Here is a 13,121-nt window from a genome sequence, read left to right on the forward strand (position 1 = left end):
TTGGTGTCAATCCTCGCTTACATTGCATGTTTTTGCGTCAGATGCCGACGGTATGTTCTATAGTTGTCTCTTTTGTTAAAATTGTATGATTTCGAAAAATATTTATAGTTTATCTTATACTTGTCTCCGCCTACATATACCTTGTTGAAGTGTTGCCACAAGTTGGATAAACTCTCCCGGGCCCGCCGTTCGGGCTCCTTTGCTGTCGACATTTCTTCGATGCCGGTAAGAGGATGAAAACTTTTTTGCATTGGGACGTGCTCAATGTTAGAAATATAGTTGATATTATCATCAGAATCTACCCAAAATGTAAACTCATGAGGATCATATTAGTCATGAGGTTGAGGATAATCGGATTTCCCCATCCCCATCGGGCTCTTTTCCTTGTCACCAGCTACGCTTCCACTTACCATTTTTTTTTTTCCGGAGAATTGAGTGGAAAGCCGATTTAGAAAATTGAGAGAATGGAGTCGGGAATGAGAGAATTGAGCATATTGAGAGAATTTGTGAGACAAAATGAAAGGTGGGAATGGCATTTATAGAGAATTTAGGATAAATTAGTTAATAAAAGAAAAAGGGAGGGGGATGGTCAAAATGACCGTTGCATTGCAATGGCCCAAAATTGGGCCGTTATCTCTTTCCCCCCTTCTTTTTTTTGGCCTTCCCAACGACTATAAGGTGGTTTGGAACCTGGCCGGAACCGTTGGTTCCAGGCTTGTTTCGAATTCCTTTATAACTCGGAATCGGCGGGCCAGGTCAACGAGCCGGTTCCAGGCCCAAACCGGCCCATGGCCATGTCTAGGCGGAGCCCCCGCCCTCCCACTTCTCTCTTTTCTATAGGCAAGCAAAATGGCCGGTTGCATGAACCCTACTCGGGAACCGGATTACACAATCCTCGATTTTCATTTTGTGGAATCAATCTTTAATATGCAATACTCGATTTGAGGGAGGAAATCGTCCACCCTAGAATTGATCACTCCTTCACGATAATCTTATTGGTTTATCATAAGTCGCTTTCATAGAGTGATATAATAAACGATGTGTAAAGTATAATTGAGCAAAAGATTGTAATTAGAGAACCATAGCTTAAACCCGTAGTTTAAATATTGGATGCCAAGACAAGAGGGTTGGGTAGGTCTTCTATTGAGATTATCTTGTTTATCTTGAAACTTGCCAATTCTTTCATGTGAGAGATGTGATCAACATGTGTCTCGCGCTTGGTGCCGACCACGTCACATCATAGGACAGGAAACATCCCGACTTTGTGAAAAAATGCAGAAGTGATTGTCCTTTTAAAGAGAAAGGTTCCAAAACCACCTGTACCAATCACCAAATGAATCGTGCATCTCTCGAACATTCTAGAATCTTTTACTTCTGTTGATGAAACTAGACAAATATGAAGACAAATAGATGGCAAGATCCTATAAATCTGGTCTTATTATTTGATGTTTGGAAGCAGCAACTATAGCTAAACTATACATGTTCAACATCCAGCGACTCCTCCACTCTCTCTATCTCTCTCCTTGCATAGCTACTACTCCCGCTTCCGAGATCTCTACTCCTTCCCTCTCTGCTAGCCCGCCGCTGAAGTGGGTGGGCACCCACAACGGCACCTTCCACTGTGATGAGGCCTTCGGCTGCTTCATGATTCGCCTCACCAGCAAGTTCTCCAACGTCGAAATTGTCCGCACTAGAGACCCTATGGTCTTTCCCCTTTCTTGTTTTTCTCAGAGGAAGACAAAGAAGCGAAATTAAATGAAAAAAAAGATCTCTTTAGTAGCTTAGTAGGTGACTTACTTCACACGCAGATCGTTATTATATGAGCTTACTCGATGGAAAGGAAGCGGAGACAAGCCTGAACCCGAAGCAAGTATGCTATCCCTAATGACAAGCTCTCTTGGCCAATTCCAAGGGATCGCATTTTAGCTTCCAAGCTCAATCTTGAAGCTCAACCCTCAAGGTGCTAGAAATTTCTAATTCACAAGCTCCACCAAGGTGGCAAAAGATGAGCATACTAAACCACATCGTACTACCAAATTAACAAAATGATTCTAAAAGCCTAGGAACCTATCTTGGATGAGAAGAGATGAAGTGAATTTAGAGACTCATTGTTGAGAAAACTTCACGCTAATATTTAGAGGGAGGCTCGGCTTGCCTAATTACATGATTCAATGAGCTTTATCTATGCAAGAGCAAACACAACCGGGCAAACACAAACATTGGATACATAGATCCACCAATACTACCGACACTACTGGGCAACAATAGTACACAGTACATAACTGGACAACTTTTAACCACCAAGGGGCCAATTATTAAAGGAAAGATACACACATGTGGCCGACAAAACCGACAGACCTTACAACTTATAATTGAACCCTTCTTCGGTGTTGTCTTCTAAGTTGTCCGAGCTGTTTATGACATCCTTTTGCCTTTGATAGGCACTCCAAAGACGTTATTGTTTGTCTTTTTCTCCCGATAGAATATCCTCTTGTGTGACTCGGGTTCGGGATCCGGCTGATATAACTTGTGATGATAGCAATAATATGGTGGAGAGGTTGAACTAGAATGAATATCTTGAGAGCTGGAAGGAATATCCCGAGAGCTCTAGTCCATAAGGGTCTTGAGAAAGCGGTCCTCCCCATGGATCTTGGGAATCTGTGTCCATCGAAGATTGGCTTTGCTAGTTCTGATGAAAAATTTTTAGAGCTTCTTGAGTGGATTCACTTATGTGGCTCTGATCCCATGAAACATCATATGTATGTGATGGCCATACTTCGGGAGGGACAGTGCGATTTTTCTAGCTTAGGATTCTCTCAAGTTCTCTATATTCATGAGAAATAGATGAAATACAACTTGGCAAGGTGTTGTAAACACAAGCAACTTTTCAATTGTGTTGAGGCTTGTACGTGGTCGTTCCAAGCAAGCTTGGTTCAAATCTCACGTCTCCAATAGGATTGATGAATGTTCATAGTATGTGAAAGAGCATGACAATGTGTCTTTCTAGTTCTAATTTTTCTACACGCTTTTGCATCCTCAATAATTCTCTCCAAGCACCAAGTAGCTAAAACCATAACAACATATCAAACATGTTCTCCCGGTTATAGTAATCAGCTGCAAGCGCTTTGGATAAAACTCTAATGATCTTTTCAAGAGGAAACTCAATGGATATAGTGTACGGGTTGAACAAATACCAAAACATCAATTTTAACTCTTCAGGAAATTCTTGATCTGGTGACTATTGTAAGGGATAAATGAATGAGTATTGAAAATGAAGACCACTGGGTTTCAACATTAAACCACCATAGTCTTTAAAGACTTGGTAATGGTGCTCCGAGATAATGCTCAAGAGTAGGGGTGAGTTGATTAACCTGAACCATGTCCGGAACATCTAGGGGGTATTTATAGCTATTCCACTAGTTTTCTCTCATATCAACGACACGGAATGTGTCAAGCATCTTTTGTATGTATATGTTGATAGAGGAGGCTAGTTGCCTAGGTCCGGACAGAAAGTCTACAAGAACATTTTTATTTCCTGCAAGATGCTTAGTATCAAAAGAATATTTTGAGAACCATTATGTCCGCCTTAGCAACTAAGGACGAGGGATTTATTTTTGTTTGAATTTCAACATCCGAGGAAAAGAGAACATGTCCATTTCTACTAGAAAATTGTGTCCAATGAGATGGAACTTAGACTTCTTGATTTCATATTTGATCGCAAGGATTTCCTTGAAAGTGGAATGGTAATGGATTTCTACAGGATTGAATCATTCACTTTAGTAACCACAAATGTGGCACTTACCATCAATTTCTTCAAGGAGAATGGCTGCCCAATATTTATCACTTGCATCTGTTTGTAGTATTTTCTTGCCAGTAGTTGAAATTTACAACGGAGGGAGGTATTGCAACATCTCTTTCAAATAGGCAATCGCTTTAGTCTGCTTTGGTCCCCATGGACATGCATTCTTTTTCAACATTCTTTGAAGTAGATGGAGTACTTTGGAAATTTTTGGAATAAAGTCTCGGAGATAATTAACTATCCCAAGAAATGTTTGTACCTACTTGACCGTTAGGTCTTTTGAGGGAAACTTCTGCAATTCTTCCGCAATATGAGGGGCCTAGACAATAAATTCCTTCTTTCAATGCATCCCCAAGAACTATATTTCCTTTTTGGGCAATGATAATTTCCTTTTGGAAAAGCATGATGCCATGCTTTTGGACAATCTCAGCAAATTGATAGAGGAGTTTATAGTGAGATTCCTCATCGGTGTTAAGAAAACCTTCCTCCTTAAATATTTTGATTCGATAAAACTATCTTTTCTTATAAAGAATCTGTTTAATGTCTATGAATGTATTATTATTGCAAGGTGAACATGTGAACAAAAACTTATATTGATCCAAAACCCGACAATTAGATTCAAGTGATAGTTGTCATATATTTGCTTATAAAGTTGTTCGATAGAGAAGGTCATTGCCTCTCAAGACTTGTTCTTCTAAAGATTTATATGACGCGTCAGCAAAGACTTTATTGAAGCTCAGAGTCACTGTTCAAAGTCAGTTCGGATTCGGAGAGTCTTGTTTCAGAAGGCTACTTGTGAATAATGTTTAGATTCTTCAATATCTTTAAAACAGATTCTGCAAAACCCACGTTTGGTAGGTTTCCAATAGTGGCAGTATCTTCTATGGAAGTTTGTAATCTTTGATTGACAAGATTATTTTTCAATCAAATAAGGAGAATATCTACAATTGGATATTACCTTCCAAGAATAAAGTCTTGTTGATTATTTGAATCAACTCTACTTTTGAAAACTGAAAATTTAGTTGTATGGGCGACTGAATCTCAAGAGTTTAGACTCAAATCTAACTATTCTTCCCATATACGGTCTCGTTCAATCACGATTGATGACATCCATCAATGATTGAAGAGTGATCCTTTGAAGATCTTTCCAATGACTAATTTGAAGGTGAAGGAGTATAAAAGGAAGATCCATGGTGACAAGAAAAGAGAGATCAGAACATACAATTTCAAAGTGCTTGAGTTATTCAGATTCACATACTTGTTCTAAGAGAGCTAAACATTTTATCTTTGAGAGGTTCTATAATAGTGATTGAGAGTAATATCTCTTGTAACCTCCATTGATTCATATAGTGAAATTCAGCCAATCGGTCGTCATCGTGGGAGAGTGGACGTAGGCTTGTTAAACCAAACCATTATAAACATTGCATGCAGTTTTCTCTTCCATAAACTCTTATTCTGTGTTTAGTTCATCTGTACATTCTCTTACCGGTTCTGTTCGGATTGTGTTTTGACACTATCTTAATTCCGCATTAAATTTCAAAATTATTCAAAATCACCTATTTACCCTCTCTATGTGATATTTCTAGATATAATAATTAGTACAATAGAGAAAGATGTTATCAATGTAAATTTGGGCGTTTACTAAAATTGGCTGAAAGATTTTACACATGGCCTTTTGGAAAAGAGAAAGAGCGGTTTTGAGTTCAAAAGGGACAACTATCTATTGTAAGTGCAAATTGGGGATACAGATCCAGTCTTCGAACGATCTTCATGATGGATGCCTAATTGCCAAAATTTTGCATTAAGGTCAAACTTGAAATAGATCTTAGCCTGGGCTAGGCTGAGGAAAAGGGAGCTTTTATGAAGCAAGGGGAATTCATCATCTTAGAAAAATTGGTTCAAAGGCTGATAATTAATTACCAACCGAAGTTTACCATGGTTTTGCTCTGCTCGTTGATTAACATAAAAGGCTTCACAAGCCCATTGAAAATCAAAGAGTTCTATGAGACCCCGAGCGAGCAATTCAAGACATTCTTATTGAGCAATGGCAAGATGTTCTTGATTCATGCCAGAATGATTGGCCTTTATAGGATTGGTATCCTCATTCTTTCTAAATAAAAGTCTCACAAAAAAGTCTGGGTTTTTCCAAAGAGGGTGAGGACAGACTTGAGAGAATTGGGAGTGAGACTCGGAACAACGGGATAAGAGACTTTGAGTGATGGGATCAATGATTTATGGCTAGATGATAAAAAGTCTCCGAATATCCACAAACTCTCGAAATGGATCTTTAAATTGTAGGCCAATGGGTACAATTATGAGTTATGGGAATCACATCTAATGATAAGATCCTTGTTAGGGGAATTACATCAAGGACTTTTGTAATGATAGAATATTCGGGGAAAATCTGGAGTGTGACCGGTTTCTTGCAAAATTTGATTATGAAAGTATCACCAAAAGCATAATTGAAATATCTTATGTAAGGCATCCAGAGTTCTTCTAGGAGTGCTTTGACATCCATAAGAGATGCCACTCCTCCAGTATCTATAAGGGCTATCACCTGAATGAGCTTATTTTACTTAGAAGTGAATATTTGGATAGGAACATAGGGAGAATGGAAAACGGAGTGTTGGATATGGAAAGAATTAGATAAAGAATTGGGAAAGAATGTAAAAATGCCGCCTAGGGATTGATCATCTAAATCAAAAGAATAGGCTTTTATGGCACAAAGGGTCTCTAGCGATGGCTCATCATCAATGAAAAATATTGACTCAATATCATCATCTTCAAGAGAAATACTCGTGCTTTGTACTATCTTCTGAATCATGTAACTACCTTGACGCTTCGATTGAGGATAGGCTTTAGCAAAGTGTCCTTTCTTGTTGCGGATTTAATATCTGTCAAATTTGGCTTTCCTTCGGGATGAATGGGAAGAATGTTTTCTTTTTCGAAGGAATTTCCATTTGCATTTGCCACTTCTCTTATTGCCAAAAGAGAATTTCTCAAAGTGCCTCTTCTTCTTATGACCCGACTAGGAAAGGTCATTGCGGTCTTTGGAACACTTGATTTTCGGATCGGGTTGGGCACAAGCTATGTAAGATCTTGATTTTCTCGAAGATAACTTCTGAAAGTTCTTTTCTAAAGCATAATTCTTCGAGGGTAATATGAACTATTTGTTGGTTTCTCCAAGTGTGGCTTCTGCTAGGGACCTCTGTCTTGCCTATAAAGTCTTCTCAATAGCTTAACCGACTTCTTTAGGAATAGAAGACAAAAAGATAGGCTTGAGGTTTGGGTCACAACCAAGTAGGTAAAAGGGCTTGATCATCTCCTTAAAGTGCTTATCAAGGTCTTTTCTAACCATAGAACAACATCTTCGCTCAAAGAACTCTTTTCGCTTAAGTTCTTTGGTATCATTAGGTTGGCCAATGAAGAACAAATGAATGAGCTGGACAACATCATCCAAAGTCATTGTGAGGAACATTATCTGGTCTCGTTCTAGTGTTGCTTTCCACCAATCTTTTAAGGCTCTAGTAAATCTACCGATAAATTCAAGGAATACCTCATAAGTGTTGTGCTCTATAAGGTGCCTAGTAGTTAACCGGGCATGGAATTCTTGGAGACGCTCGGGCCACTTATGATATGAAAGATCATATAAGGTAAAATATGCCTTGGATGATGAAAAGGTGGATGATCTAGTAGGATGAGTATTTGGTGGATAAACCATTTCTGGTTCTAAAGCCATTTTTTCTTCTTTTGGAACCGGATCTGCCATCATAATATCAACAGCAAGAGATTGGAAAGAGTCATCGGATGAATTGGACTAAGATGAATCGGAATCAAAGGGTTCATTTTGAAAGGGTTCTGTAGGATTCACAATAGAGATTGAGGGGATCTGGTATCTAAGAAAACTTTCCAATGGATTTAACACCATAAATGATTGGGATGGGTGAGATGGAGAGTGAGGTGGAGAAGGTGCAGGAGGGGCTGAAGGAATTGGGGGTGATGCATTTCTTTTGCCTTGAGATTCTTTATCTTATTCCCACTTTTTCAAGCTTTTTGAAGGAATAAAACATTAGATTTGGGAGGCGGTGTAGCAATACTGAGGATAGCTGCAAATGAGGACGATGAAGTTCCTGGGGAAGGTTCTGTTTTTGGATCTAGGGCTAGAGAAGGAAATAGAAGAGATTCAATAAATAAAAAAAAAAAAAAAAAGAGGCCTTTGATTCTAGAGGATCCGAATCTGGCATTTGAGCTTTTCAATCTTAGGGGTTTGATCTTCTAGATAATGGCTAGGATGAATTTGTTTTGTTTCAAACAAATAAAGTCTCTTCCAAAAAGCTTCTAACATCTTCTTAGACAAAACAGTTGTCTAATCCACTCGCTCTAAGCGGGTAGCAACTATGCTTAGGGCCACATTTTGAATAAGTACATTTTCTGTTTTCCAATTTAAAACAGTCTTAGGAGGAGTAGGTCCCTTGTGTCTTCCCCGCATATCCACATCATTAGGTGCAGGTATCTTGGGCGCACAGTAATACCTCTAGTGTGGATTAGAGAACTTTTCTAGTAGAGGAAATTGGATGGTACTAGAACCGGGTTCTAGGCTTGAAGATCGTAATGGAAGGAAATCTTCGGGCTAGAACATACGGATGCTCGGTAGGACTAGAGGTGGTTCTGGCTTTGCATCACATGTGTATGGCTAAAGGATTTAAGAGTTCTTCTTGACCCATTTCTAGATGGGCTTGTAGAAAGGAGAAGTGACTGACTTCTTTGGTGATTGTGGTGGAGGTGGTGCTGGTTTAGGTTCATTTGGATAAGAGGGGGGGGGGGGTGGTGTAATTTGAGGAGGCATGGGTGAGCCATACTCAACCATGTATAGCCATCTTCCACCATCTTCATCGGGTGGTCCCACCGTAGGCTCACCATTAAGGTATCTCTAGTAGAGAGAATCCTTCTTCTTCTTCCTTTTGGAAGAAGGTATATCATCTTCTTCTTCTTTTCGAGAACATGAAGAATAAGCACAATCAATATTACAAAAGCAATGTCCTGTAGGATCCTTCAAATAGTGGATTGGTCGTCCATCTACATCAAAGTACTGAACTAACTCCTTAGGATCGGGACACTCCAAGTTGAATAGGTCAGTTGGGCATGTGGTGAAACACAGGATGGTAGGAAAAGAGGGAAAAACAGAAGAAGAATCTTCCTTTTCCTTGGTGAACTTGATAGTAATAGCACAATCTTTCTTTTTGGTGAACTAGGGTTTAGAGGATTGGACTGATATAGTATTTTGGTAGAGCTTTTCATAGTTGGTTATACAACTATTAGGAAGAAACTTAACAAGCTGGTCTCTAGGAATTTGCTTGGGCACATGAACACACAAGGTCCGATCATAATCAATAGAGATAAATAGGACATCTTCAGAGCTAGGAAGATTAAGATCTATGGCATGATTTTGAACCCTATATATCATATGATAGTGGATAGTAGCAACTATAGATCCGGGAGTCTAAGGTGCTCCAATAATCTATAATCGTACTTTGAGAGCCCAAAGAAGGTTAGGATCAGTAAGGGCTATGTTAAAGTTTGAAAAAAAAGGTCACAAAGACAATACCAGCATTCAAAGTGGTCTAGATGGTGCCAATATAGGCATGTTAGTAATCAATAAAATGGGTGTCAAGCAAAGCAATTCTTGCTACAACGGGTAAACCTTTACGTCCATGGAGCGAAAGAGCAAGACAAATAGCTCCAAAATAGATGTGAGTATAACCCTATTGAGCCCATTGAAGAGGGAACTCTTGGAGAATTGCAGAGAGATAAACTACTCTTGCTAGGTGGACAGGATAGGGTGTTCATCAAATTTGGACGACTGGACATATTCCTTAACAAGGCGAGAAGTATGCCTTATGAGATGTTTAATGGATTCGATGGGTGAAAAGGAGGAGGGTTTTGAAAAAGCGGAATAAGGATTCATGAGGAGAAGTTGGGTTTTAGAAATCTTGCTTTCCTCGCCTAGATAGGCTACCTTATAGAGATAGTTCATCTTGGAGGCTGTAGACTTCCGAAGCTCGGGAGGAGGAGCTAAAGTAACTAGAGATTCATGAAGAACATGTGAAGTTTCTAGGAGAGTTTCCATGAGAGTGGAGTTTTTCTCACCATACAAGTCATGACATAGAATCCTAATCTTAACTTGGTTTCAATGATGAGTGGCTCTGATACCAAGAAGGAAGCGAAGACGAGCCTAAACCCGAAGCATGTATTCTATCCCCAACATCAGCCTTTCTTGGCCAATTCCAGGGGACTGTCTTTTAGCTTCCATACTCAATCTTGAAGCTTAATCCTCAAGGTGCTAGACATGGAATTTTCGGAGATGAAGTGGAGTTTATTTTTTTCACCGCCATCTTTAAGTTGAGGGATCATTTTTTTCTCTTTGCCTTAAGAAAATACTTTCGAATTTTACTTTTTAAAGTTCAACGAAGTAGTTTAAAGATTTGTTTAGATCTAAAAAGTCGCAATTTTTTTTAAATGTTTTTTTGATAATAATGTTAAGGACGGTATAATCTCAATCGTAAATCCACACATTATTACCGCGTGTTTTTTGTAAAATATTTATCGATTAGGAGATCTTGTAATCATAAATAATTAACAGTATTATTAGACTGTCAAGCTAGCAGCTCCTTAATTAGCACTTAGTTCTACATATCACTTGGCCAAAAGAATTGTTGGTTTTGTGGCTTTTTTGAAGGGTTAATATTACGAAAAATCTTAAATTATTATATTTGTTGCAAATTTATCCAAAATTAATTTTTTTACCGGTAAAAATTTCAAAGCGATACATGTGAGACAAATTTAGCCTTTGTTGGTTTCTAATAAATTTTATTGTTAAATTGCTGAGTTAGATGGCACTTGACAATTGACGGTGCATCAATTTGGAATTTTTATCCTCTGTTTGTTACAAATGTACTAATTTGAGATTTTTCGTGGTATTAATTAAATTTAACGGAAACTAACAAATGGTAAATTTGTCATATGTGTATCACTTTAAGATTTTGGTCGTCAAAAAATAAATTTTGGATAAATTTGTCCATCGGTTTGGATTTTTCGTGATATTAACTTTTTTTTAAATATGTTTCTGTTTGTGTCATATGGTATGGGAACTAATTGAAGTGAAGAATGCAGGTGCTGCAGGGCCTTGACGCTGTGCTTGACGTTGGGGGTGTGGGATCCGAGCAGAGGCAGATATGATCATCACGAGAAAGGCTTTGAGGAGGTATTCGGGCATGGGCTTTCCACCAAGCTCAGCAGCGCCGTTTGGTTTACAAGGTACTGGTTTGAACCCGAGCGTGTTTGCCCTCTTTTTCATTAGGCTAGCTTTTAGCTTCTACCTAATCATTTCGGTTTTTCATTTTCCCGTCAATGGCGGTATCGATTTTCTTGGTTGTTAACATGGTTTGTTAAGCTTATTCTTCCCATGTTCAGCATTTCGGGAAGGAGATAATAGCCAAGGAGCTTCAGGTCGATGAAGATCACCCGGACACGCATCGGCTGTATCTTGCTGTGTATAAAAGCTTCGAGGAGGTACTGTGTTTTTGATTTGGACACTCAAAAGACGAGACTAATCTTAAATACTCGAGCTGTGACTGTTGTCGAAGGTAGCGATTTAAACAAGCTACATGGGAGAATCAGAGGCGTGAGTGTACGAGTCGAAGGAGATGCCATAGCCAGCGATGGTTGGCATCATCACTCTTTGCTGGCTCATGAGTTTGATCTTCTAATTGATAATGTCAGGCAATTGATGCTGTTGATAACGGAATAAGTCAGTACGACACCGACCAGCCTCCAAGATACGTGGATAACACGCATTTGTCTGCGAGAGTCGGAAGACTGAATCCAGACTGGATTGATCCTGATCAATCTTTGGAGAAGGAGAATGATGCGTTTCAGCGAGCTATGTCCTTGGCTGGCGGCGAATTCCTAGATGTAAGGTTTACTTTACTTTTCAGCGAGCTATATCCTTGGCAGCGAATTTTTAGTCGTTTTAGCAACTCCGGTGCTAATCCATTTTACCTTCTTCCTTTGATTTCCCGGAGTCTACGATATCATGCAATGTCATGGTTACCCGCAAGATCCATTGTAACGGAGTGTCTTGAAGCTAGAAATGGAATCGACGAGACCGGAGAAATCGTGTTTTTGAAGCAAAATTGTCCCCGTAAGTAAACTGAATCGTACATGCTATTGACTCACGAAAATGCTTGAGAATTAGCAGTTTTTTCTTCTTCTTTTCTCTCAGATAAAGCTGGATTTTTATGCCTAAATGTGTTCGATTTTTGTCCATCTTCGTAGTGGAAGCTTCATTTGTTTGAGCTCGAGGACAAGATGAAAATCGAACCTTCCATCAAATATGTAGTTTATCAGGTGCCAACTTGAGAACTTATTTATGCACATCCTCATGGAAAAATCTGTGTAAGAGAAGAATGGCAGCTGATAAGGCGAGTACTACTTGAACATACCGGTGATGTTTCTGCATGTGCAGGATAACCGGACCGGAGCAAAGACTGGCTGGCGCAGGCAGTTGCGGTGGCTTCTGACTGCTTTGAAAGCCGGAAGCCTCTTCCGGCTGACTGGCGTGGTCTGACGAATGACAAGCGCTCCGAAGAATCGGGCATCCTGTGGCTTTGTATTCTGCCATGCGAGTTGGTTCATTGGCGTGAATCATACTTACGAGGGCACTCTTGCGATGGCCAGAGATGGTGTGCTGGTTTAAAGCTCCGCCCGGAAAGAAGTTAGGATCCAACTACTTCGTACCGCTGCTCATCTCGAGTTTGCCATCTTCTAATAGCCTATAAATGGCGTGCAAAATGAATAGACAGCTGGGGATGCAAATAGCACTCTCTAAGCTGGTCCATAATGCATACGACTTTGGAGCTGCATGCATTGTTGCTGCAAGCTGCACATACGACAGACTGCACTTGCAGCACCATAGCAGCTGCTCGTGGTTGTTTTGAGAAAACCTTAAACTTAGGTTGTGTTTGTCTCCAGAAAGCTTCTTGGTCTAGGAAAACATTTTCCGAGAAAATCATTTTCAAGGAAAATGGTCGGTGTTCGGTTGTTTGGTGTCGGTCTGTTTTTTTATGCTTATGTCCAAGTGTGTATGTGGTGTGGTCTTTAGTGGGCGAAGAAGCTTATTGTATTAAGACAATACTTGGTATGTGGGATTTGTGGAGTTGATCATTTACTTCCACGGACTTAGATCATTTTACTTGGTGGTTTTTACAGCTGCGCGTACATTATTTTTACCGGGTGCCCACATCGCAAAGCAGCGCACTTGACA

At 39.6% G+C, this 13,121-nt stretch overlaps 1 pseudogene; it reads left to right on the forward strand.

The window, feature by feature from the left end:
• Positions 1–1,479: 1,479 nt before the first annotated feature.
• On the forward strand, positions 1,480–12,554 carry LOC115740843 (annotated as a pseudogene).
• Positions 12,555–13,121: the final 567 nt, after the last annotated feature.

Source organism: Rhodamnia argentea, chromosome 9 (assembly GCF_020921035.1).
Source record: "Rhodamnia argentea isolate NSW1041297 chromosome 9, ASM2092103v1, whole genome shotgun sequence".
NCBI lineage: Eukaryota > Viridiplantae > Streptophyta > Magnoliopsida > Myrtales > Myrtaceae > Rhodamnia > Rhodamnia argentea.